This window comes from Notolepis coatsorum (assembly GCF_963971535.1).
Source record: "Notolepis coatsorum genome assembly, chromosome: 3".
NCBI lineage: Eukaryota > Metazoa > Chordata > Actinopteri > Aulopiformes > Paralepididae > Notolepis > Notolepis coatsorum.
In genome coordinates, this window is record NC_140167.1 from 43,652,706 (window position 1) to 43,680,118 (window position 27,413).

Here is a 27,413-nt window from a genome sequence, read left to right on the forward strand (position 1 = left end):
TTGTATCATATCTCTCGTATCATACATCTTGTATCATATCATTCTCTTGTATCATAAATATTGTATCATATCGCTTGTATCATATCTCTTGTATCATAAATCTTGTATTGAAGCACAAATAGTTTAACATTTCAGAAACATGAGGTGTAAAAGTGTGACTGGCTGCCTTATTTAGCTTGAAGACAGTAGGCTAATGTGAGAAAAGCAACACTTCAATGAGACCACAAAATAATGTTGATTAACTAAGAATCTATTCCGTTTGGGGAAGCAGCTCCTAACAGTGTTTGACTCAAAACAAGTTTTATATTCCTTGTTACTCGTAAGTTACTCATTACTTCAGTTAGACTCCCCCTTATTTGACCGAATTCTTTGTTAGACCCAGGAAAACAGAGGATGCTGTAAAATGTGTTTGCATTTCATACTGTGAAACATCACAACGGCTACTGATATATGGATTGGAAAAAAGGACTCTGACACTGCCTTATATTTGGTTCATGGTGCCTCAAAATGTTTTTGTTTTGATTTATATAATAAACATAGGTAATAAATATGTCATGTTCACTAATGGAAAGTTATCCAAATGTAGGGGAGAACGGGGGACGTTGTCACACGGGTAGGTTGTCACATTCATTATATTTCACCACCAGAGGATCCTGTCTCCCATACTTTGGTATTTAAATGTCCAGAATTGGGGTCACCTACCTGAGTTCACCTACATTGTCATATTTGGAGTGAAACAGCTGAATTTGAGGTGAGAGGACTTTTTGTGTTTTTCATGTCCATTTGTAAATATTCCGCTCCTCGGTATTTTTCTTCTAAGCTTTTACACAATTGGTTTATAATGAAACAATTATTACCCTTAAAAAGTGTGAAGGGATAGCTATAGTTTAGATTGTTGTTAGCAAGCTAACGATAGGTTATGTATATAACCTAGTTATATGAGTACTGGCTGAGCGTCCCGCTCTTAAAGCCTATCGAGATACCCCTTATCTCCTGTACCTATTGTACTCCATCACGAAAACAACTTGTACACCCACACCTGACCGGGTCCCGCCTCTATGGAGGCGTAGCCTATAAGACCATGACCATGGTCACCAACACACCCTTCCTCGCCAAAATCCCGTTCCAGTAAAAGATCCCTCAAAAGGGAACTCAGGGCCGCTTAAGAGCGGGACGCTCAGCCAGTACTTATATAACTAGGTTATATACATAACCTATCGTTATATATTCGTATCTGGCTTATCGCGTCCCGCTCTTAAAGCCTATCGAGATATGGGTTAGAGCGGACGCGAGGCCCGACAAATGTACCCCCTGAGGACCCGTAAGCCCACATCAAGGGGTTCGGGGAGCCCTGTCACCCCATCCTTCCTAATGAAGGGGGGGCGCAGTCAACTCCACCTGAGTGCGAGCAAGAGGGAACTAGAACCCCTTGAACACACAGCACAGGCGGAACCACGTGTGACCTAACACACTGTGGCCCATACCCACACACTCCTGCTACCCTACCAAAGGACGGGAAGCAGGAAAGGCCACAGACCCCAGAACCGCCTGGGAGACAGAACCCCCGGTCATGTCCATGAGGTAAAACCTTACACAGGGACCCGGGGAGGACCATGAAGCTGCAGCACAGATGGCCTCCACCAAGGCCCCACCCAGGAGAGCGGCAGAGGCACCACCCCACGAGTGGAGTGCGCCCTGACGCCCCCAGGGGGATCCTGCCCAGCCAACGTGTAGCAGAGGGCAATGCCCTCGCACAACCAATGGGACAGGCACTGTTTCGACAGTGCCTTACCGGCACGAGAACCACCGTGACAGACAAAAGCTGAACGGTGACCCTGAGGTCCTGAGTACGGCTGAGGTAAATTCCCAAGCACGGACCGGACATGACAGGTGAAGGCCCGCATCTAACTCACTAGCGTGAGGAGGAGGACGAAACGCCTGAACCACAATATCCCGGGAGCGGAAGGAACTCCGGATATTCTTAGGCATGAAAGCAGGATTAGGTCGCAGAGTGGCCTCTGGACGTACAAAGAGAGCACAAAGCACACCCGCGCGTTCAGCGGAGGTGACGGCCAGCAAGAACGCGGTCTTGAATGACAGCTGTTCCAACGGCGCCTGCTCGAGCGGCTTAAACGGGGCCAAGGACAACCGACCGAGGACCAATTGAAGATCCCAAGTTGGAGCCAAGGAGCGTTGCACCGGCTTAACGCGTCGAGCGCCAAGCAGGAAACGCTTCACAAGAGGGTGGCTGAACAAGACATCCCCTCAAACCCCTCATGATAGGAGGATATAGCTGCTGCATATACCCTCACCGTCGAAACCGACAGTCTATCAAGGAGAGACTGGAGGTAACTAAGGACAGCATCCAGGGGGCAGGAGACTGGGTCCCGGCCCCCCGCCTTACACCACACTTGGAACATACGTCATCTCCCCGCGTAAAGCGCGACAGTGGAGGGAGCATGTGCATCCCGGATGGTATCACCATCAGGATCAAGAACCTGCGCCCCTCAACATACCCGTCCCAACAACTGACCTAACAGATGCGACAGTACACCTGTACCCACAGTCACCCTGCCGGGGATGTGGGGAGCCCTCAGGCCGCGCAGATGGAGGACGCCCATAGCCAGCCGCCCATAGCCTGGTGCAGACAGGGGGAGCGTACTCCTCCCTGTCTGTCGATATACGACACTGATGTCGTAATGTCCGTCCTGATCAACACCGTGTGAGGACCAGAAGGACCGCTTTCAATACCAACACATTGAACGTAGCGCAGACCGGGCAGCATGGTTTGCCAGCTGCCCCCTACTGCGTTGGCCCGACGTGTCACCAGCGAGGGAGGCGTCGGTGAAAAACATGACGTGAGACAGTCGTAACCGTCCTAGGACGCAACCTCCCGAGCATGTTGACAACACGCTCTGAGAGGGATGCCCATAGCCCTCCAACCGTTGACTGGGAAGAGGAGTACTCTACTTCCAGTCTACAGCAAACCCCAGGCTGGTAGGGACCTGCCTGGTACGAGACCCGCGAAGGACCAGAACGTCGTCAGGGCAGAATACACTCCGTAACCCCTGACGACGCAGAGGCCCCAGTGCGGCCTCCACGCACTTGGTGAAGATGCGGGGAGCCAGAGAAAAACCGAATGGCAGCCTCTGGTACTCATACGCTAACCCTGCAAAGGAAGCGTAGGTAAGCCCTAGGATGGAAGATCGGAGATGCGCATACGCATCCTACAGGTCTATGGAGGAGAACCAGACCCCCACCTGACAGTGTTCAACAGGTAGGAGACGATCCAAAAAATGCTGAACCTTCCCATGGGACAGGTCCAGCCTGGGTCTGACACCCCCCCTCCCGATTTCTCAGGCACCAGAGAACACCGGGAGGAGAACGCCACGACGATGGCTTGCTTCGTCCACAGAGATTGGATCTCGTTGACCAGAGCTGTCACTGCTGGAGACCCTGACAATAGGGTCTTTACCAAACCCGAAAACGGGTGGGGTTGTGTAAACACAAGTCCCCGCCTCAGCGTTCTCTCCATCCACCTCGACATATGGTACTGCCGTAGACATATGTGATGACACTCCCAACGCACCCGCCGCCATGTGGCGCAGGTCCGCCAGGAACTGTAGATAGTTGGCCCGGTCCCACCCGCTGTGCGTAGCCAACCCTGGACCCGCGCGAGCAGAGCGTTCCATGTCGGGACATCTGACCCTGACACTACCCAGGAGGCAATCGCACCCAAGGGGGGACCCCGACAGAAAGGGCCGGTTTGATACGGGGGGTTTTCTAGGTGAAAAAAGCCCCCCCACTGAACACCCCTCCAGAACATGCTGAGGAGTTGTTCTGCAGCCGGACATGCAAGGTGTGAGGACCCCATGGGTTCCTACACACCGTAGCCCTGCAGTGATATTACCACCCAAATCACGCGTGCCTGCGAGACCACTGCCAATCTTTCAGGAGTGGGAGGCACCAACATGATACCTGGCCTGGCGAAGGCGAGGCCGGGGAAGCCCGCACTGTGTGCCTCAAAAGGTTTCGAGCCCCCCTGCTGACAATACTTATAGTTGACAGACGTAACACCAGGCTCAACCAACACAGCTTATGGTGTGGGAGCCGCTTGACAGCACAACATTCTCACGGACAGACCCAGGCTCAGCCATCAACTGGGTGTCAGCCCCTGTCCCCATGAGAAGCGAAAAGTGGGGCCGCCCGCGCTTCAACGAAGGCACGCGGCCCGCAGCCAAAGGAAACAATCAGAGCCCACTTTTTCCGCTGGTGTTGGGGGAGGGAGTGATCAGAGAGCGGGCTGCTCGCGGCAGGACGGTGACGGCTTGTTGTTCAAGCCGAACCCATCCAACATGGCCGATCCCTCGGCCGCCAAGGCTGTCGGCCTTGTGGACACCTGTCGATTCAACGCCCAGGATACCTCTGGCGGGGGAAAACATGGCCGCCTGTCGAGGGCCTCGTCATCGCCGTGCTCTCTCTTCTTTCTTTTTTTTTCTTTTTAAACAAACATATAAACAAACATGACAACACACGATAAGATATACAAGCATTAATTACAGTGCATATCCAATGAAATTACCATTTAGTCAAATGTCTTATACAGGATATACCCCTAATACCTGTTATCTAAAAACCTACACACAGCTCTAGCTCGTACCCCCCCCCTCCCGGACCCCCCATTGGATAATCCAACCATTATAACTTGTTCCTAACCAGACACTACCATTATATGCTAGCTTTTATTCTCTCCACCACTTCTAACTTCTAATCCCAGTACATGTGCATAAATCTCCCTTCGTCCCCATTTGTACATAGGGAGCATTTGGAGTCTTGTTTAAGACCCATTTTGTTCAGTCTTATAGGTGTTAAGTATGTCCTGTGAATATAGTTAAGATTGATTTGTTGATGGTCCGGGTTCCTTGATGCAAGTCGTACATTTGCCCAGGCCTCTTGCCAGTCAAAGTCTGTCTCCAGGTCTAGTATATCCCTCCTCCAGACTGAGTCTAGATGGAGGGTTTCATACGAGGCCGTTAGTAATTGATGATAAAAATCTGAAACAAAACCTCTCGATGTCTCTCTTTCATAGAAAAATGTGTGGTATCTGTGGTGTACAATTGGTATCGTTAATGGAACACCGTGAGCCTTCAAACATGCCAATAACTGTGCGTAAAAATAATATGTGGACTTGGTGAGATTACATTTTTTGCGTATTTCATTGAAACTACAAAAACGTGTTGAAAACGTCTCCTAATGAGTGTATGCCTTGCTTTTCCCATCTAGGGAATCTTATAGGTTGTTTTCCAATCAAGAGTGCATTGTTATTGAATAAGGGAGTATGATTATGCCATTTATGTGGGGTAGAATATTTTTTTTGTGTTTCACGCCATATCCGGATCACATGAGTGATTATGGGGCCAAATTTCCGTTCGCATTGCTTAATTGATCATTTGGTGTATACTATACCCTTCAGCCTATGTGGATCTATCTAGGTCGTCCTCGGACGGGCCCTCCATCGGTGCTTCCAGTCATCCCGATCCTCCATGCATCTGGCTAGCTCGCCGGTGCTTTCTGTTCCCACATCTCTCCTGAGTACGTCCACATAGGTTAACGTGGGACGTCCTCGTGATCGATGCCCGTGTGTTGGTTCCCACAGTACAAGTTTGCTGGTTGGCATCTCATGGTGTCTCTGGCAGTGACCTGCCAGCCTCATTCTCCTGACTGCCACTTTATCGCTCACCTTTAGCACCCCCCCATACAAGTTTGCATTAGTGACATGCTCATCCCTGTTGATGTTGAGCACCACACGCATCATTCTGGTGTAGCACCCATCCAGGGACTTCTGCAGGGTGGGCTTCAAGGTCCAGCATTCACTGCCATACAAAAGGACAGACTCAACTGTTGCATGAAAGAAGTTGAGCTTGATTTGACGGGGGAGGTTGGATTTCCACACACTGGTCATGCCGTTCAGAGCCCTCCACGCAAGTGCCTTCCTCACTTTAAGGTCTTGCTCGGACGAGTTGACCCACGAGCCCAGGTACTTGAAATCACTGACTTCCTTTAGAGCAGAGCCTCCTGTTGTTTTTAGAGGTGGATGATCCGGGAGGATGTTATACATTATGACCTCGGTTTTCTTGGCATTTAGCCTAAGGCCAACCTTGGCGCACTCCGTCTCCACTCTGCACAGGAGTTCCTGTGCCTGCTCCACGTGGTCAGAGAGCAGGCTGATGTCGTCCGCGTAGTCAAGGTCTGTTAGGACTATGGCGGGGTGTCGTCTCGATCTCCTTGGGGTTATTGTGAGACCAAGTTCCTGCTCCCGTCCATTGATGGCCTTCCTGAGCGCATAGTCGAGGACTATGACGAAAAGGAAGGGGGCAAGGGTGTCCCCTTGCATCACTCCAGCCAGGATGTCAAATTCTTCACTGTTGCCGTCTGGGGTTACCACCTTGGCCCTTGTACCCGTGTGCATGGTCCCTATGGCCCGGAGTAGATTGGGAGGGACTCCGTAGGCCTTGAGTATCCTCATCATCACGGCTCTGTGTATCGAGTCAAAAGCCTTTTTGAAGTCGATAAAGCACAGTACCGCTGTCAGGTTGTTCTTCTTAACCTCCTCGATGATTCTTCTCAAGGCCAAGATCTGGGCCACAGTGGTCCTCTTCTCTCGGAAACCATTTTGGTTCTCCCTGAGGTGGGGGTCGATGGCTTTCCTTATCCGGTTTAGTATCATGCGATTGTACATCTTTGCAATGACACATGTCAGACTTATGCCACGGTAGTTGTCTGGCTTCGAGAGATCTCCGGACTTAGGCACTGGGATGATGTTAGAGAGAGACCACATATCAGGCTGGTTGTTTTTCATCAGGGCATGGTTGCAGAACTCCAGGATGATGTTGTCAAGGTCACAGTTCTTATAGACCTCTGGGGGAATGCCGTCCGGCCCAGAACTTTTTTTTTAGCTGTGGAGCTACTATATTTTCTTCTAAATTTCTCCAGGATACCAATGCTTGGGGATCAAACCATGTTGTTAGTGGTCTTAAAGTGTACGCCTTAAAGTAGTGGTAGAAATCTGGAAATGCCATACCTCCGTCTGCTTTGTTTCTCTGTGCGGTGGATCTTTTTATACGTGGTGGTTTGTTATTCCAAATAAATTTGTATGTGGAGGAGTGTAATTCTTTCCAGTAACCCTTTGGAGGGGGTAACGGTAGCATTGAGCTGAAGAAGTTGATTCTAGGTAGGAGGTCCATCTTAACTATTGATATCCGTGCCTGTACTGAGTTTTTAAGTTTTGACCACCTGACAAGGTCGTATTTGATTTTGTTTTGGATTTTTATGTAATTATGCTTCACCGTTTGGCTTATGGTAGGGAATATTTCAACTCCCAAACATCTAAAGTGTTTTACCATCGGTATCTCTTTTGGGAGGGTTATATTTCTTTTTGCAGGGGCGTTAAGTTGGAGGAAGGCCGACTTCGGCTAATTTATCCTAAATCCCGATAAATCTCCAAAGTCCTCAATCAACTTGAGAAGAGGAGGCAATGCGGTGTTAGGGTTTTGCATGAACAGTATTACGTCGTCCGCATATAAACTAATTTTGTGTTGTGTGCCCTTGATTATGATTGGTTCTATGGGTTGGGATTGTCTTATATATTGTGCTAAAGGCTCTAGTGATAGATCGAATAGTCCGGGACTAAGAGGGCAACCCTGTCTGGAAGAACGTGATACCGGAAAGATTTCGGAGATGATTGTACCTGTTGTAATCATGGCCGATGGGTCTTTGTATAATACTTTAATCATATCAATGAATCCTTTTCCTAACCCCATCCTTTCTAATACTGCCCATAGATATGACCATTCCAACCTGTCAAAAGCTTTCATTGCATCCAGGGACAGTATCGCCTTAGGTGTGTTGTCTTCCTTGTTAGCATCTAGTACGTGTAGTAATCGTCTTATGTTATCAGTGATCAAGCGGCCTCTTATGAAGCCAGTTTGGTCCGGATGAATTAAAGACGTCATATGCTTTTGTAGTCTGATGGCTAATACCTTAGAGTACAATTTGATATCGGTTCTGAGGAGGCTTAAAGGTCTATAACTACCGCACTCGGTGGGGTCTTTGTCTTTTTTAAGGAGGACTGTTATGAGTGCAATATTGTCATTCTTATGGAAGTTCCCCTCCTTGACTGAGTATAAAATCATATTTAGTAATAAGGGTCCAATTATGTCCCAATTCTGGTGGGATACCGTCTCTTCCAGGAGCCCTACCACTTTGCATTTAAGATATGGCCTCCCTAAGTTCATCTAATGTGATCGGTGTTTCTAACTGTTTAGCGTCATCCTCTGAAAGTTTAGGGAGGTTAATTTGATTAAGATATGTGTCCATTTTGTTTTGATCGAAGGTCGTATCTGATTTGTATAAGTTGGAGTAGAATTCTTTGAATGTCGTGTTTATTTCTTTGGGTTCTGTAACAAGTCCTTGTTGTGCTCTAATGGTAGTTATATCTGCTAATTTTGCGTTGACTCTTAATCGCATAGCTAATAGGTGACTTGGTTTGGAACCTTGGGAGTACTGCTGTTGTCTTGTGTTACGTATTTGCATTTCAGATTGTTGTCTGTATATGGCATTAATCTCTTTTTTTAGTATATTAACTTGATTTTCCAGTCGAACCGAGTTGTTGTATTGTAAAGAATTAAATAACGTTGAGTAAAGCGTTTCCAGTTCAGCTAGTTTTGAGCATTGATTCTTGCGTATTTTGGAGGAAAAGCTATCAGTGAAATCCTTGATCATTCCCTTTGTCGTCATCCATAATATTCTGGGGTCCTGCACCGTATTCGCATTCGTCCGAAGGAATACCGTAAGAGCTTCTTTGATTTGTGTAATGAATTCCTTGTTATTGAGCAGCATCGTGTTAAATCGCCATCTTGGGGTTCGGGTTGATAGTATACCAAATGTTCCTTTTAGGAGTAAATAACAGTGATCTGATAATGCATTGGGTATCATTTCCACATCGTAGTTATCAAATAGTCTCGGGATGTAAACATTTAATCTATTCTGGATAATGTGTTATGTCTCGCAGATCGACAGGAGTACTTCCGGGTCGTGGGGTTAAGTGATCGCCATAAGTCATTTACACCTGTAATCTTCGACCAATCCGTTAATGCATTAGATGATTTTTTTTGTTCGTTGGAAAAGGAGGGGTTTGATTTGTCCATCCTTGGATTCCAAATGGCATTAAAATCCGCACCAATTATAAATGAGTATTCGGGAAGGTCTAACATTACTCTGGTAAGTGTAGCGAAGAAATTAACTTCGTATAAATTTGGGGCGTATACCGCTACCAGCGCTATTTTCCTGTTCTTGTGTAAAATCTTAGCTATAGTTATCCGACCATCTGCATCAGACCATACTCCCTTAAATTCAATGTTCAACTTCCGTCTAACGACTATGGCTACTCCCCGAGTTCTCGTTCCAAAGGATGAGTGACTAATGTTATGATATGTGTTGCCGCTAACGAATCTATGTCTTTCTCTAAAATGTGCGTTTCGCTTAGTAGAGCCACGTCCACCTGTTATTTTTTCATCAGTGTGAGCACGCTTTTGCGTTTGTGTTGTTTATTTATTCCACCAGTGTTCCAGATCATTATATTCAAACTAGCCATAATCTATACATGTTGTTGTGTAGTTGTTGGTAATGCTTCTGGAGTGCGAAGCTACAATAGATGTACATCCAATTATTGAGTTCCCGTTGAGAGCCGAGCTTAAAAACATATATATATACAAATAAAAATCCCCTATTCCCCCCTCCCACGAGAGTCGTACAGGACTGTGTTCCATGAACACACCCTTCGCGTATAACTCCCTCCCTTAAACCACGGATATCCCAGAATGATCCAATTAACCTTAACATTCCTATGTATACCATAGGATCTAACATTCTAAATTCTACCATAAGTAGAATGTCAACTGTGGCTTGGCCACTTTCCTGTTAAATAAAAATTTAAATAAGATAAAACTAAAAATAAAGACCAAAAATAAGCTTCAATTATCATGCCATAATCACTTACATTTTATAAGAACTTGTGTAATTTATAATAACCCAAGAGTTATATGGAGGTATTGAACTGAAAATAGAACCTCAATAAATCAGAGAAAAGAGAAGAAAAAAAAGAAAAAAGGAAGAGAACATTAACTTAGGTCTTGAAAGAGCTTTGCTGTGCTTAAACATCTAAAGTATAAATTGGAGAAGTAGTGGAAATATTTCCAATTAATAAAAAGCAGTTTTTAAATACGTATATGCAGCATTTCCCCTGGCCAGGGGTGGGCGATGATCCGTTGTGAAGAATGTTATTCCGATATGGGCCCACCGGTCCTCAGCCGGCCGCTGCTGTGATGGTTCTGTGGTTCTGCAGCTAGACGCTATTGGTTATTCCCCCGAAGGACTTCTGGCTGTATGTCTGGCCACGTATTGCTGTTATTCCAGAATGTTCCATATATCAAAGAATGTTTTAGATGTTCTAGAATATTCCAATATGTCGTTTTTACAGTGTTAGAATGTTCCAGTATGTTCTGGAATGTTGCTAGAATTCCATACTCTTAAAATAAGGACCGCTTCAACGCCATGTTCATCTTCTCTGTATCGTTCCAATTTTAAATCCAATATGTCCACAGTAACGTGCTCTCTCTTCTTCTGGCTGCGCGGTGTGAGGCGGTGTGGGGCCTAGGACAATACCGCCCGCGCTCCAGCAGAAGACCAAAATCCCCTGCGGAGAGGGGAACCCTGAGCGGTTATAGCTTGCGGCTAGGTCAAAGCTAATAACGTCAACAACCTTGCGCGATGTGTCGACGTCGGCTGGCCCTCAAGGCCCCGCCACCAGACACAATTTTTTTGATTTAAAAAAACAGCAATTCAAACACAGTTCTAATCGCTGCCAATTCCATACCGTGGCGGTACAGGCTGTAGCAGCCCACCAGCCACTCGCCAGGCCGACCCACCCATGGCGTCGGCCGGGCGGGGCACTGTTTCAATATGTCAAAAGCAAAGGACTGATGTTAACACGGAGCACCATTGGTGGTTGCAAACAGCAACCTCCACTGTGGTGTGCACCATGAAGGGGTTAAATGAATAAAAGAACTAAACCACAAAATACTGTAGAATGAGCAAGCCCATATACACACGTTAAGGGGAGGCGGACCAGAGAGAACCAGTCCCGCATTCATTCATAATATTCACAACAGCACACCAGCCCCAGACCTTAGCCCATTTACCCATGAAGGTAAACAAAGCCCCCCCCGCACTACTCCCCCAATAGACACCGATTGACCGTCAGCATGAATGGTTGAGAGGAGAGAAAACTGTAGCATAGACAGACATTCTCATAGCAGAGAGACAGAACAAAACAGTAGCCCACTATAGCATAGCGTTCAACGCTACTATGGACAGAAAACAGTCAGCTGAGCCACAAAACGGGCCACCGCTAAGTCCCATCCTGCAGTAGTATAGCTCTACTGCCACCCGCCTAGCCTCAAGCATCGGCACAGGGGCACAGGATTAACGCTACCTGGCTAGGCTATCTAGCCACGGCACACCCTGTTGTCAACCCATTTACCCGTAAAAAGGGGTCAAATAGGACTCAGCAAAACCCCCACAATAGCTACCGACTGACCTTCATTGATGAACCGGGCAAGAGGAGGGAAAAGCGGCAACATCCCACGGCGGAGACATTAGAACAGTGTAGCAGTAGTGTTAGCATTTAGCATTAGCATTAGCATTAGCATTTAGCGTTAGCATTAGTTGTTTAGCAGCATGCTTCCAGGATCGCTCGGAACCCGTCCACTGCAGTGAAACGTTCACCAAACCATCCCGCCCCTGGCGCCGACACACAACATGGTTGTGTAACAAAACAAACCAGCATTACTAACAATAGCATCAATGCCTGATGACACAGGGCTCACCTTGTGCGAGCTGGCTCGATAGCCAACCTCGCACGCTGTTCCTCGATCTGCTGCCACAAGACGAGGAAACATCAGAATAGGCCCGACGTGTCGCTGAAACATGCCCCAAAGATTCCAGGGGTAAGCAAACCTCCGGTAAGCATTCAACATTACGCAATTTCTCTTAATCTTTTCATAGCACTAGTTACATAGGGCGACTTGCGACCGCTATGATGGAAACGAAATAGAGGAAGAGTGAGTGGTGACCACTCCTAGTACTTTATAGTACGCCTCTATAGGGGCGGGGCCTGGCAGGTGGTGGGTGTATTTGTTTTTCGTTGATGGTGTACAGTAGGTACATGAGATGAGGTATATCTCGGTATGGCTTAAGAGCGGGACGCGATGGCCAAGTACGATAATATAACTCTTTGTTACAATACGTTGGAAAATGAGAGGGATACACATTTCAAGCCAACATCTTAAGCTTCAATTTAATGTAGGAATGACTATTGAAAGATGTTTTGATTATGAGCAATTCACACTAGAGTAAAAAGTGTGACAACGTCCCCCGTTCTCCCCTACAAATCCAAAACTGCATAGTGCACTTTAAAAATGATTAGATTAGTATCTTTGTGAGGTTATACTGTTTTATTATTTACATTGAAAAGATACAGAGATAATTGGTTAAAGCTGGGTTTTCTACAAAAGAGGTATTATTTATTATTATTTCATATCTTTTTGTTATTTATTGTTGTCCAGTAATACTTGAAAAGAGAGCTATTATTTTGTTACAGGTTGATTTTTAAGTTATTATTGTGCCAGAGAGATCATTTTAGGCATAATAAAACATGTTGATTGTTGAGTAACTTTGGTTTGGTGTGTCTTTGGTTATAGAGAGATATTATTGTGTTATATAAAATAATATAAATAATCATTTTATATCCATACAGAGGAGGCATACTTTAAATATAGTATGACAATAAGGCATATTTGAGTAAACTTTGAGTATCATTATGTATCTCGAGGCTGGGGCCAGGACGTCCTGTTTTTTGGAAATCAAAATATGGTCACCCTACAGTATGCCTCTGTGTGAAGGATCACGTGGAGCCGTGCAGCACCTCTGGGTGTCTCCTCTAGGTGTCTCCTCTGGTCCTCTGGGTGTCTCCTCTGGGTGTCTCGTCTGGTCCTCTGGGTGTCTCCTCTGGGTGTCTCCTCTGGTCCTCTGGGTGTGTCTCCTTTGGTCCTCTGGGTGTCTCCTCTGGGTGTCTCCTCTGGTCCTCTGGGTGTGTCTCCTCTGGGTGTCTCCTCTGGTCCTCTGGGTGTCTCCTCTGGGTGTCTCCTCTGGGTGTCTCCTCTGGGTGTCTCCTCTGGGTGTCTCCTCTGGTCCTCTGGGTGTCTCCTCTGGGTGTCTCCTCTAGGTGTCTCCTCTGGTCCTCTGGGTGTGTCTCCTCTGGTCCTCTGGGTGTCTCCTCTGGGTGTCTTCTCTGGTCCGCTGGGTGTCTCCTCTGGGTGTCTCCTCTGGTCCGCTGGGTGTCTCCGCTGGGTGTCTCCTCTGGGTGTCTCCTCTGGTCCTCTGGGTGTCTCCTCTGGTCCTCTGGGTGTCTCCTCTGTGTGTCTCCTCTGGGTGTCTCCTCTGGTCCGCTGGGTGTCTCCTCTGGGTGTCTCTTCTGGGTCTCTCCTCTGGGTGTCTCCTCTGGGTGTCTCCTCTGGTCCTCTGGGTGTCTCTTCTGGGTGTCTCCTCTATGTGTCTCGTCTGGTCCTCTGGGTGCAGCACCTCTGGGTGTCTCCTCTAGGTGTCCCCTCTGGGTGTCTCTCTGTCTCTCTGTCTCCCCCTGATCCCTTTGCCACAGCAGCTTATCACGCTGCAAACTTCACCCCGTTGATCCAATGAACCGTCATCCCAATGAAGCGTTTCTGGTTATCAGTCCAGACGACGGCAGTTGCAGAGACGTAGTCTGTCTCTTTGAAAGCCTTCTTCAGCTCAGCTTCCATCAGACTATATTCCTTGTCTAGAACCTTGAACATTATTTGTTATCCTTAGGGGATCTTCCTGATCAGTCTGAAAGACAGATCATCATGGAGATGGTGCAGAGGTCTCATCGTTGGTTGGGTGTTTTTCTACTAGCTTCACATTATTGTGTTATCGTAGCAGGTGTTTCAGGAGATGTGAGGTCTTAGCAGAGGAAAGAGTCTTGGTACCTGCGCATAATTTACAATTTACAACAATGTTCTTGTCATCTTGTCAAATAAAAGTAATGTGAATGTTGAATGTTACATCTTGCAAATAGCATGCTTGGTGTGAACATGGAAGTTTAGGTCACGCGTGACAATGACGAAAATGAATCCGGGGATGTGGAGTTGGATTCTTTTATCGGTAACTATAATATTATTACTGACATTTTATAGTTGTTATATATAGTTTGTTACACTACTCATTACTGGGAAAGGTGATATTATTACTGTAATGGCCCCTATTCACAGCACATGTGTATGTGTGTGTTGGAGAAACCACTCTGAAACTGTAGTTTAGCAAACGAGTAGCTACTTCACAATGAAAAGAAGTTAATCTGAATCTGAACTACACTCAAAGAAAAACTGTAGCTTGTCAAACTGAAACTACTTTGAAATAGTAGTTGAACTACATCGAAACTATACATTGCAGAAGATGATCACAATCTGACTCTGGAATCTTTCACAAATGTACAACTGAAGTGACACAGAGTAAAGTGTGAGCATGTTTGATTTAGTGACCAGGGCAGGCAAAGCCTCACACAGCCAGCCTGAGGGTGTGTTTTAAGGAGGACACAGGGAGCAGTTGTTGAGGTGGATTCAGGACAAGGCTGAAGTTCTAGTGAGATATGTCATACTGTAATAAGTATTTTAATGTAGTTAAACTACCACTAAACTATTGTGAAATGTAGTTAAACTACAAATTGGACTACATGTAACTACTCCCCCCCCCACACACACGGACACACACGACCACACACGCATGCATGCTTGCACACACACACACACACACACGCACGCACGCACGCACGCACACACACACACACACACACACACACACACACACACACACACACACACACACACACACACACACACACACACACACACACACACACACACACACACACACACACACACACACACACACACACACACACACACACACACACACACACACACACACACACACACACACACACACACACACACACACACACACACACACACACACACACACACACACACACACACACACACACACACACACACACACACACACACACACACACACACACACACACACACACACTCCCCTACCTAAACCACAGGCCAGTATCTGTGGTATGAGGGTTTCTTGTTGCTAGACAGCTGCATGTCTCGGCCCCCTCTCAGCGGTCGACTGAGCTCTGAGGAGCTTGACAATGGGGCTTAAAGTCCTCCCTAAGTCTCCGGCCCCTGGGTCGCCTGCATACCCCGAGCCCAGCTCCAGAAAGAACCTGAATGCAAGTTTAGCAGCTATGGTTACACCCCAGCAGAACCCCCCCCCCCCCCCTCCCCCCCCCCCCCCCCCCCCCCCCCCTTTCCTCACATTACCATTCTTCCCCCTGTGCTGCTCCAGTCTCAGAGCCCGGCAACAGGTCCCTCTGGAACTCACCTCTTATTTCATAATATGATGAAAGCACTGACAGGGACACACTGCTGCTGCTACTGGTGGACTCTTGTCTTTCTCCTCCGTGTGGTGTGTGTGTGTGTGTGGTGTGTGTGTGCGTGTGTGCGTGTGTGCGTGTGTGTGTGTGCGTGTGTGCGTGTGTGTGTGTACACATGTGTATGTGTCTGACTCTGTTCGTGCATGCATACGTGTGTCCGTTTGTGTGTGCATGCGTGTGTGCGTGTGTGCATGCGTGCCCTCCTCCCTCCCTATCGAACTCAAAAGCCCAAGCGGTAATTAGCCCTCAAAACCCACACGGAGACAGCAGCATAGCCTGCTCTTTGACAGGGGATTGGATCACTATTCTTCCTCATGTTTTTTTTTTTCTTTCTTTCTTTTTTTTTCTTTTTTTCTTTTTTTGCTTAGCTGGCGCTTTCTCCTAGCGGAGCGAAGGGCAACATGCTGCGAGGTGTTTTCCTTGGCCAGCTACCGACTGGACTGATAGGACCCATGACCCGGGCCTCTGTGAACAGACTGCAGGGCCTGGATTGGACATGGACAATAAATCATCACCCACGTCCACCCTGTCTGGGGCCAGAGACTCTGGAGGGTGGATAAGGGGGAGGGTGGGTTGCGCGGGTCAATTAAGCAAACGAGAGCCAGTGCTACATCGTGGCTATTGGCACCATGTGCTGCTGTGGTCGTAGGAACATGGCCGCTGGCAGACATCAGCACGCCACCGCCAGTACCCACGATAGAGCTCCACCTCAAGTATGTTATTGATTCCATATCTTTTTTATTATTCTTTAAAGCAAAGCTTTGTTTTGATAGATTTATTTTGTATATTAAAAAAAATAGTTACCTGTCCCTAGTAAGTAATAACTTTGCTTAATGTCATGCTCTGTTCAAGTTGATCCATCTCCAAGTAAGATACTGTTGCATGTATAATATACATATTCTTCCTCTTCCTGTGTCTACTCTTCCTCTTCCTGTGTCTACTCTTCCTCTTCCTATACTCTTCCTCTGGCCTATGTCTACTCTTCCTCTGGCCTGTGTCCAGTGGCGATTCTAGGAATTTTTAAACAAGGGGGCACAGGGGGGGGGGGGGGGGGGGCATGAGCTAGTATGGGGGGGGCAAAAAAATAAAAAATAAAATAAAAAAAACGAAAGTAAATAAATATTTTTTTACATGCATTTTTTAAATATATATATATTTTTTATAGCTACGTATAACCGGTAAGTATAAAGGAAGTTGGGTTTATCTAGACAGGTAGCCTAAGTGTAGCAGGTAAGGTATAAAGGTAAGTATATTAGGTTACAATATTTGACCAATAGCAGACCAGACAACTCTTCAGCCATTGGGGTTCATAGAAAATATTTTATTGGCACCACTGCTGTACAAGTCTATTTTTTTCACATAAAAGACACAACAACACAATAATAATAATAATAATAATAATAATAATAATAATAATAATAATAATAATAATAATAATAATAATAATAATAATAATAATAATAATAATAATAATAATAATAATAATAATAATAATAATAATAATAATAATAATAATAATAATAATAATAATAATAATAATAATAATAATAATAATAATAATAATAATAATAATAATAATAATAATAATACATAAGACATCACAGGACAGAAACGTATTGCAATAATGACAAGACAATAGAGATAAAATAGAATAAATAAAATTAAAACAGAAATAAAAATGTAATTATATTGATAGACATTACAAAAGAGATTCCTAATTACAACAATAATTGTTCACCCAAGGGCTGTCTACTATTAACAAACCTAAAACATGTTAGCCATTGTAGGTCATTCACCAGGTCAGAGTGAAATAGTAAATTATAGGCACAACTCCCAATATCAGTAATGGGTCTATTGTTCTAATCTAAGAATAACATTAGTCTAAGAGCCCAATAGCCAGCAAGACCACTGAACTGGAGACCAGAAGCAGAGCAGCCATTGTAGTGCTGTACAAGTATTTTAAAGTGTTTTTATCACTCAATACATTCAATTAATAATACACTAAATTAATTGTATCACTATCAAGTTGCCCCATGGCATGAAATTATTCATTCAAATTAATTCAAGTATTTGCATGTGAGTGAAAGGTACATGCATCGTTTCAAATATTGTATTGCCACCAGTGCTGTGCTTATTTACATTTATACAACTGGTTACAAATCAAACAAAGTATTTTAACTCTTCTGCCCCCTTAGCGACTATTTTTTTGCCTATATTTTTTTGTGTTTCTGTGTACAACGATGGCTGTGTTGATTATTATGTCATGAAATTGTGTCCGTTCGCTTATTTTCCATATATTCACAGAATTTGAAAAGATTAGATTTTGAAACCCTCTAACACAAAAGTTAACAATATTAGCTTTCAAACCGTCCATAGTGGTTTATTTCTTGCCATTAGGGTTAGGGTTAGGGTTACCCAGCAGTGGCGGCTCTGCCACTAGGGGCGCAAGGGCGCCGACCCACCTGCTGCCAGCTGCTGTTAAATCACAGAAGAAGAAAATAAAACTTTTTATTTTTTTGTTTTATAGCCCTATAAATAATATAAACATGTTTAAAATGAATAATATTTACTCATTTTAAGTATGTTTGTATTTCCAATGCACAATATAAAGTTATTATCTCAAATAAAAAAACACTCGTTTTCCTGAGCAGGAAGTGACATCACGTTTTTTTTATTTTTTTTATTTTTTCGTATTTCTCGGCCCGGGCTAGACACGATAGCGCTCTGAGTGCGCGTCACAGTTTGATCGCTGTATCCGTCACAGCCAATCAGTGCATAACACGTTGTGCATTGAAATATGACTATTATGTTGGAATCCGGGCGCGATTTGAAGCGGTCTAGCCAGTAGCGTCAAGAATTTCTGTAGCCGCATTTCGCGGAGACGCTCTCTGATTGGCCGACGCCAGTATTTTTTTCCGTAGCAGAATTTCACAGAGACGATCTCTGATTGGCCGAATCCAATTTCTAATGTTCCAATTCTAGCTTATTCCGGCTAGGTTGGTTCCTAGGTTGGTCCTAGGTTGTTTGTCTTAGAGCAGGCCGTGACTGCAAGTTCTTTAGACTGTTAAGCTTAGGCACTCTTTCAAAGTTGGTTAAGGTTAGAGTTTGTCTTAGAGCATGGCGATAGAACGCCAGGTAGTTTGCAGTCTGTTCGAGCGGAAATGGACAAAGGAATGAAGTACTTGTGACTGTTGTGTGGTGCTGCTAACAAGCTAACACTTGGCTAACAAGCTATATGGCGGATGCAGTCTGGACACAGTGGACAGTGGTCTATCAACAGTGGATTATACACTTTATCAAGGCAAGCCCTGGACGTGTCAACTAAACAGTGAGTCTCTCTCTCTCTCTCTCTCTCTCTCTCTCTCTCTCTCTCTCTCTCTCTCTCTCTCTCTCTCTCTCTCTCTCTCTCTCTCTCTCTCTGTGGTTAACGTTAACGTTTGTAAATAGTTTTCTTTTAGGAGCAGTACTGTCAGGCTACTGCTGGCCATTCATGAAGCGAGACATTGGTGGGCCTGATCTCTGCCAACGACGAGAGGGCCTACCTGGAAGAGGTCAAGGTCCTGGCGGGATGGTGCCAGGAAAACAGCCTCTCCCTGAACGTCAGCAAAACAAAGGAGATGATTGTGGACTTCAGGAGGTCGGGGGTCAAGGACTACAGCCCCCTCAGCATCGACGGGGCACCGGTTGAGAGAGTCAACAGCTTTAAGTACCTCGGAGCCTACATATCCGAGGACTTGACATGGACCACACACATTGACAGTGTTGTGAAGAAGGCACGACAACGCCTCTACTTCCTCAGGCGCCTAAGGAAGTTCCAAGTCAGTCAGAAGATCCTCAAGAACTTCTACTCATGTACAATAGAGAGCATCTTGACCGGCAACATCACCTCCTGGTTTGGGAATAGCACTGCACAAGACCGAAGCAGACTACAAAGAGTGACACGTTCAGCCGAACGCACAATTGGAGGGGGGCTCCCCACCCTCCAGAACATTTACAACAAGCGTTGCACGGGCAAGGCTAAGAGAATCATTAAAGACTCCAGTCACCCGAACAACTGCCTCTTTGAACTGCTGCGGTCAGGCAAGCGATACCGGAGTCTCAAGGCGAGCACAGAAAGACTCAGAAGAAGCTTCTATCCCCAGGCCATCAGGCTGCTAAACGAACAATGAATGAACACTACACAACAACAACCACCAAACGCACATAGCACACACATCCACACGCACACACTCACTTTAAACAAACACACTGTAGCACCCACTCCACACACTTTATAGCACACACCCACTTTAAACAAACACACTGTAGCACCCACTCCCCACACTTTATATTTATTGATGAAGGATTGCACTACATCTCGTACACCTTACTGTAAATTGTACCTAAAATTGTACCTCATCCCATTTCTGCTTTGCACTAGATAGTACTGTACATTAGTACACTGCATAGTATTGTATATTATATGGTAACTCAGAACATTGTACATATGTCTATACCGAACACTGTGACCTCATTTTACTTCTTCTAAATTACATGCTATATTATGTTATTTGATACTATCTTGTCTAGCACAGTCTCTGGAGCGTAACAGTAAGAAGCATTTTGTATGAAAGTATTCTGTACTTCTGTATGACAACTATTAAAGAACTTGAACTTGAACTTGAACTTGAACATTGCTGATTGTTTATTTATTTTATAACACAAGACTATGACTACCAACTGCCTAGCCAGCTGTGTATCAATCTTGGATGCAATAATAACGTTACCACACTGACTGTGTCGATGGCTCATTGATTTAACTACTGCAGCTCTCTCGGATTGAAAATACGTGGATTATGGCTTGTTCAATATCGTCTATGTTTGAATGAATGAATGAATGAGAACTTTATTAACAGATTGCAGAATGGGTACAATACAGTACGGCTCAATACACACAATTGTTAAGGGGATGCAGACCAGAGAAAGACGTTTGTCTTGTTTACATCAGGGTCCCAGATTTTCGATTCATATCGATAGTTTAATAGCTAGCCTTGGCTCGTTTAACAATATGCAAAATATGTGTACAGCCCTGTACTCATACTGAAGTTATTCTTGGTATATAATAGGTCTGATTGTGTAACGAATCGATTCCACGTCGCGCTGTGTGTGAGAGAGAGAAGGAGAGAGGGAGAGATCTGCCTGTGTTTGGAGACGGGGCGAGTTTTGTTTCTAACTTTTCTATTTATATATTGTGTTTCAAGTTGTGAATTAGAGTCTAGACCAGGGGTGGGCAATTATTTTTCCCGGGGGGCCGAATGAGCAACTGAAAATATGTTGGGGGGCCGGGCCAAAATTCCAAACTCAATTATGCATAATATACATTTTATTTCTATATAAAAAGCAGTAAATGGCATTGTTTTGACCCCTGGTAAGAGTGTATGTTATTATTTGGCAATTAAAAGGTGAGGTTATAGCTTTCAAAAATATAATTTATTCAAATAGAATTTATTTCAAAAATGATAAACAAAATGTGAAACATTAATAACAATGGGATTTTTGAGTTTCATATACTATTGAAACAAGGATTTTCTTAGCTTTCTAAAGACATCACATCATCTTATAGCAAAAATAAACAAGACATGTCACTGAACTGTGTAAAGAAAAGTGTCCCAGTTTTGTAGCCTTTTTTACTTTACATGCCTATATTAAACATTTTATGTTTTCAGAACTGTGCAAAAAAAAGAAAAAAAAATATCAAGTGTCCCATTTCACTTGTTATATTTCCACATTTTAGTGTTCTTCAGTTCTTTTTTTTCATTCAGTGTGAGAAATCCAGTCTCTGTTGAGCTTTAACAAGTCCATCAAAGTCAGGTTGCATGTCTGAGGTGGAGATGCGAAGCACAGCTGCCAGATGTTCATCAGTGAGAGAGGATCTGTACCTGGACTTGGTAAACGGCATGACTGAGAATGTCTGTTCACATATGTAGGTGGATCCAAAGAGAACCAACATCTTCTGAGCATGTCTCCTAAGCGTATACTGTGCGTGTGAACGTTGACATGAAAAAAAAAAAGTAAAAAATAAAAATAAAAAAAAATATTAAAAAAATATATTTTTTTTTATTTTTTTTTTATTTTTTTTTATTATCATGTAATCTTTCGCGGGCCGGTCAGAATCATCCCGCGGGCCGGATCCGGCCCGCGGGCCGTACAATGCCCAGGTCTGGTCTAGACTATACTTTATTTGACTGGTTGTGTGTTGTTGTAGTAACAGCTGAGCGACTCGTTCATAAGAGCCGATTCATTGCCGTGAGCGTGAGTCGAATCGCTCACGTCTTGCCATGAGTCTGTTGCGTGGTACTGTACATGTTTGCAAAATGTTTGGTATAGCGCCCCTAGTGGCGAAGCACCCACCGGCCGCCACTGTTACCCAGACAGAAAGATTAGGAGAAGGTAAAATCTCATCCCTGTGCCCGTGCCCACCCCAACACTTGCTCAACAGTCCCCTAACCTAACCCTAACCCCAACCCTAACCCTAACCCCAACCCTAACCCCAACCCTAACCCTAACCCTAACCCTAACCCTAACCCTAACCCTAACCCCAACCCTAACCCTAACCCTAACCCTAACCCTAACCCTAACCCTAACCCCAACCCTAACCCTAACCATAACACTACAAACGGAAATATTTGGAATCTTTGATAGATATGTTGAGTTAGGTTCATAGTGGTATTCATAAAAAAAGAATTGGAACGAAATATTACAAATTAAGTTTTTTATGACCTTGAACGTGATGCAATATTTGCATGCACTAAGGTGACAACAAACAAACACACTGTAGCACCCACTCCACACACTTTATAGCACACACCCACTTTAAACAAACACACTGTAGCACCCACTCCCCACACTTTATATTTATTGATGAAGGATTGCACTACATCTCGTACACCTTACTGTAAATTGTACCTAAAATTGTACCTCATCCCATTTCTGCTTTGCACTAGATAGTACTGTACATTAGTACACTGCATAGTATTGTATATTATATGGTAACTCAGAACATTGTACATATGTCTATACCGAACACTGTGACCTCATTTTACTTCTTCTAAATTACATGCTATATTATGTTATTTGATACTATCTTGTCTAGCACAGTCTCTGGAGCGTAACAGTAAGAAGCATTTTGTATGAAAGTATTCTGTACTTCTGTATGACAACTATTAAAGAACTTGAACTTGAACTTGAACTTGAACATTGCTGATTGTTTATTTATTTTATAACACAAGACTATGACTACCAACTGCCTAGCCAGCCGTGTATCAATCTTGGATGCAATAATAACGTTACCACACTGACTGTGTCGATGGCTCATTGATTTAACTACTGCAGCTCTCTCGGATTGAAAATACGTGGATTATGGCTTGTTCAATATCGTCTATGTTTGAATGAATGAATGAATGAGAACTTTATTAACAGATTGCAGAATGGGTACAATACAGTACGGCTCAATACACACAATTGTTAAGGGGATGCAGACCAGAGAAAGACGTTTGTCTTGTTTACATCAGGGTCCCAGATTTTCGATTCATATCGATAGTTTAATAGCTAGCCTTGGCTCGTTTAACAATATGCAAAATATGTGTACAGCCCTGTACTCATACTGAAGTTATTCTTGGTATATAATAGGTCTGATTGTGTAACGAATCGATTCCACGTCGCGCTGTGTGTGAGAGAGAGAAGGAGAGAGGGAGAGATCTGCCTGTGTTTGGAGACGGGGCGAGTTTTGTTTCTAACTTTTCTATTTATATATTGTGTTTCAAGTTGTGAATTAGAGTCTAGACTATACTTTATTTGACTGGTTGTGTGTTGTTGTAGTAACAGCTGAGCGACTCGTTCATAAGAGCCGATTCATTGCCGTGAGCGTGAGTCGAATCGCTCACGTCTTGCCATGAGTCTGTTGCGTGGTACTGTACATGTTTGCAAAATGTTTGGTATAGCGCCCCTAGTGGCGAAGCACCCACCGGCCGCCACTGTTACCCAGACAGAAAGATTAGGAGAAGGTAAAATCTCATCCCTGTGCCCGTGCCCACCCCAACACTTGCTCAACAGTCCCCTAACCTAACCCTAACCCCAACCCTAACCCTAACCCCAACCCTAACCCTAACCCTAACCCTAACCCTAACCCTAACCCTAACCCTAACCCTAACCCTAACCCTAACCCTAACCCTAACCCCAACCCTAACCCTAACCCTAACCCTAACCCTAACCCTAACCCTAACCCCAACCCTAACCCTAACCATAACACTACAAACGGAAATATTTGGAATCTTTGATAGATATGTTGAGTTAGGTTCATAGTGGTATTCATAAAAAAAGAATTGGAACGAAATATTACAAATTAAGTTTTTTATGACCTTGAACGTGATGCAATATTTGCATGCACTAAGGTGACAACTCTGTCAGTTACTTAACAAGGCACAAGGGTTAAACAAGTGTTTTCTCACTCAATTATCAAGTTGCCCCATGACATGAAAGGGATTCAAGTATTTGCATGAATGCAAGGTACATACATAATATTTTATTTCCTCCACTGCTGTCAGACAACTATTTACTTCTCCAAGCATTAACATAAATGACCACTCATTACCAGATCAGACTTTTCTCTTGTAGTACTTTTACCACTGGATGGCACTATCACTAAATACCACCTCTGCTTGTAAATGCTGTATGGTGCAACAAACTCTGGTAAATATACAACAGGTTATAAGCCCAGATCGACGCTAAGAAGCTACACAGAGTTTTGTGTGAGATGAACAGTAATGTGGGATTTCACAATGGATGACAAGCTGTTTATTGACCAGCTGAGCGGACCAGAGAACTGGGCAACTGGAAGTTTCAGATGGAGCACTTGCTAAAAGCTAAAGGACTATGGGGTATGCTAATGGAGACAGATACATTAGCTGCAGATGCTAATGCTCAAGCACGGGCTGAGTTTGATAAATGGAGAGATATATACAATATACAGTAAATAAATACAGTAAAAATATACTGAGGTCTACAGTAGGTGTAATATTGCACAATGCTGTTTCAAAACTAAGTCCAGGAAGATGGTACAGTAACTGTCACTCTATGCTCAGTGATGCAGTGAGGCACAGTGATGCATTGTATAGTCTGATGGCTGTTGGAATGAAGGACTTCCTGTGCCTTTCAGTGCTGCATTTGGGTAGTGTGAGCCTGGCACTGAACATGCTCCTCCTGTCTGTGTATAGTGGGTGGGAGGGGTTTTCCCTGATGGCCTGGAGCTTAGCAAGGGTCCTCCTCTCCGCCACCCTCGTTAGGGAGTCCAGCTCCACCCCAACCACGCTACTGGCCTTCCTGACCAGCTTATCCAGCCTGTTTGTGTCCCCTGCTTTGTAACTAACCAGCATTATGTATTATTATTAATTTGAGGCATATATACATATCTTCTGTATATTGCTATACAGGCATGTATAGCAACCTATAATTGACTCTTTGATGTCCGGCTCTGACCTTTTTTGATTGATTGATTGAAAACTGTATTAACAGATTGCAGAATGAGTACAATACAGTATGGCTCAATACACACAATTGTTAAGGGGATGCAGACCAGAGAAAGACTTTCGTCTTGTTTACATCAGGGTCCCCCATTTTCAATTCATAATGACATTTATGACATACACGAAAACATACAGATATATATCATGACATTTATGACATACATCTACATGACATAGATATACAGTACTGTTACATTTGTGACATACACGATATGCAAATATACAGTACTGTTAAATAGAGATCCTAACAGAAAATATATACATATGAGGGGGAGGAAACTGTACATTATTTCGGAGGGGGTGGGTGGGTGGGAGGGGGGGTTTAGACATTTACGGGGGCCAGGTGCTCTTTGTCTTTTTTTTAGAGCGGTTTTGAAGGTGGGATTAATTTAGTTTTACGGCTGTGGGTAGGGCGTTCCACATTGATGTGGCATAATTGCTAAACGTGTTTAGTCCCTTGTTTGAGCCGAATCTGGGTTGAACATGAAAGCAGTGAGGTAATTTTGTCTTCTTGAAGTTGTTCTGACTGAATCTGCAGTGCACCCGGCTTCTCAGTCTGTCGTCGTTGCACATCCAAATTGCAATCAGCGCTTGAGTTGTCAAGGGTTTCTTCTTGAAGCAGTCAAAATGCGCTCCTTGGCTACACCTACAATGGTTGTCAATCATTTCGACATCAGCTGTGACCGGTTCAGAAGAACCCACATTGAACTTGAGAGGTTATGTATCCTTTATTCCTTCCGCGCCGGCAAATTATAGTCCCCTGTGTAACTACTGTAACCAGAGTGCTACGGACTGGTTTAAATTTGCATCAGCTTGCGCCAATATGGGCAGGGGCACAATGAATGGGGGCACATACATTTAGTCATTTAGGGCAGGGGCACAATGGGGGCACATACATTTAGTCATTTAGGGCAGGGGCACAATGGGGGCACAATGGGGGCACATACATTTAGTCATTTAGCTGACGCTTTTATCCAAAGTGACAAGTCATCAGGAAGGGCACAACTGGTAAAATCGCCACTGCCTGTGTCTACTCTTCCTGTGTCTACACTTCCTCTGGCCTGTGTCTACTCTTCCTCTGGCCTGTGTCCTACTCTTCCTCTTCCTGTGTCTACCCTTCCTCTTCCTGTGTCTACTCTTCCTCTTCCTGTGTCTACTCTTCCTCTTCCTGTTTCTACTCTTCCTCTTCCTATGTCTACTCTTCCTCTGGCCTGTTTCTACTCTTCCTATGTCTACTCTTCCTCTTCCTGTGTCCTACTCTTCCTCTTCCTGTGTCTACTCTTCCTCTTCCTGTGTATACTCTTCCTCTTCCTGTGTCTACTCTTCCTCTGGCCTGTATCTACTCTTCCTCTTCCTGTTTCTACTCTTCCTCTTCCTATGTCTACTCTTCCTCTGGCCTGTTTCTACTCTTCCTATGTCTACTCTTCCTCTTCCTGTGTCCTACTCTTCCTCTTCCTGTGTCTACTCTTCCTCTTCCTGTGTCTACTCTTCCTCTTCCTATGTCTACTCTTCCTCTGGCCTGTATCTACCCTTCCTCTTCCTGTGTCTACTCTTCCTCTTCCTGTGTCTACTCTTCCTCTTCCTATGTCTACTCTTCCTCTTCCTGTGTCTACTCTTCCTCTTCCTGTGTCTACGCTTCCTCTTCCTCTGTCTACTCTTCCTCTTCCTGTGTCTACTCTTCCTCTTCCTGTGTCTACTCTTCCTCTTCCTGTGTCTACTCTTCCTCTGGTCTGTGTCTACTCTTCCTCTTCCTGTGTCTACTCTTCCTCTTCCTGTGTCTACTCTTCCTCTTCCTGTGTCTACGCTTCCTCTTCCTGTGTCTACTCTTCCTCTTCCTGTGTCTAATCTTCCTCTTCCTGTGTCTACTCTTCCTCTTCCTGTTTCTACTCTTCCTCTTCCTATGTCTACTCTTCATCTGGCCTGTTTCTACTCTTCCTATGTCTACTCTTCCTCTTCCTGTGTCCTACTCTTCCTCTTCCTGTGTCTACTCTTCCTCTTCCTGTGTCTACTTTTCATCTTCCTGTGTCTACTCTTCATCTTCCTGTGTCTACTCTTCATCTTCCTGTTTCTACTCTTCCTGTGTCTACACTTCCTTTTCCTGTGTCTACTCTTCCTCTTCCTATGTCTACTCTTCCTCTGGCCTGTGTCTACTCTTCCTCTTCCTGTGTCTACTCTTCCTCTTCCTGTGTCTACTCTTCCTCTTCCTATGT